The sequence below is a fragment of the Cryptomeria japonica genome, chromosome 4, assembly GCF_030272615.1.
Source record: "Cryptomeria japonica chromosome 4, Sugi_1.0, whole genome shotgun sequence".
NCBI lineage: Eukaryota > Viridiplantae > Streptophyta > Pinopsida > Cupressales > Cupressaceae > Cryptomeria > Cryptomeria japonica.
Genome location: NC_081408.1, coordinates 73,144,843 through 73,146,337, shown reverse-complemented (window position 1 = coordinate 73,146,337; position 1,495 = coordinate 73,144,843). Strand labels below are relative to the sequence as shown.

At 36.3% G+C, this 1,495-nt stretch overlaps 1 non-coding gene across 1 annotated transcript; it reads left to right on the top strand.

Moving 5' to 3' along the window:
- The first annotated feature begins 750 nt into the window (after nucleotides 1-750).
- On the top strand, nucleotides 751-822 carry TRNAW-CCA (transfer RNA tryptophan (anticodon CCA)). The gene has a single exon. It is a non-coding gene; the product is annotated as a tRNA-Trp (tRNA).
- The last annotated feature ends 673 nt before the right edge of the window (nucleotides 823-1,495 follow it).

Genomic DNA, 1,495 nt, shown 5'->3' with positions numbered 1-1,495 from the left:
ACGTATCTGAAATATTGATAAAAAAAATTTCACACAATTTAATCTTTAAAAAACAGTATTATAAAATTATGAATCATAAAAATTCAATAGAATTGATTGAATTAAATACTAGTTTTAAATAGAATCGAAGAATTGTGTGATACAATTTTTGGGCCTCCATAGAATAGTGCTATTGCATTTGCTTCGTAAGTGAAAGGTTGCGAGTTCGATCCTTGCTGGAGGTTCACTATTTCACATTCACCTCTCTACGACGTGACAATCATTTCAAAAGTTAAATACAAGTCATTGATGGTTGAACACCAACTCTTTTCGACCCTCACTTGGGAATAATGTTTATTTAGCTACAGCAGTGTCTAGCTGAGCATTTATTGCATGTTCTAGAGTTCTCCAGTTAATACAAGTCTCTATTGCCTTCTAGAATTTTCTCTACCGTAGCCTGTAAAAGAGTCCAGGTTTTGTATAAATCTATAAATATTACACTCTCTTTCCTTTCAAATGTAAGAGAATATAGTGCTCACAGATAATTGTTGTAATTGTGTACTGTTAATATAATCTCTAATTTTTGTTCAGCTGCTCTGTTTTTACATTTTATGCTTCCCATTTTGCCCTGTTTTCAATTTCTTTTGTCTGTTAATAAATTCAAACGTTTTGTTTTTTATTATATGCAAGTTCGTGTGTGTGAAACAGCGAATTCACCATCACCTGTTTCATAAAGGATTGAGTACAAAAGAACATGAAACCATTTCAATGGGATCCGTGGCGCAATGGTAGCGCGTCTGACTCCAGATCAGAAGGTTGCGTGTTCGATTCACGTCGGGTTCAATTCTTTAAAGTTTTTGGACAGTTTTCACTCCCAGTTTAGAAAACGACAGTTGGAAAGTTTTTACTCCCAGTTTGGAAAACGACAGTAGTTCAATTGCAGGCGAAATTGGAAAGTTGATAAATACACTGGCAATGCGGAGTGTCGATCAACGTACCTCTTGCATGCTAAGTGACATTATTTGTTATAGTAAAAGTTCTTTTTTTATAAGTGGGCTGGGTTTAATCAGCACACTTCAGTTTTATCCGCGTTTAGATGAACGACAGTAGTTCAATTGCAGTCGAAATTGAAAAGTTGATAAATACAATGGCAATGCGGATTGTCTAAAACATACATTCTAGAGCTCTGTATTCCTCACATCTATCTCATCAATATTGTGAATTTTGTTGTTTTGACGTATGTTCTTAAGAATGGAAGCTTCTCGATGAATACATTGGAAGCTTCTCGATGCATTTTAGTGCTTCCTCATCGTTTTCATGTTGTGTTTGCTGATCAAAAGTATTTGTGCTTCTCTCAAACAACCTGGTGCACTTCCTTGTTGCAGGCTGTTCCACCCTCCCAAGTCCGTCGCCGTGTCCCCCTCTCCCGTTCCCATCAACAGTGATTGATTTCTAGGGACGAATTTATAGTTTAACGTTTTTGTATGGACCACTATTAGTTCCACCCTTGGCCATT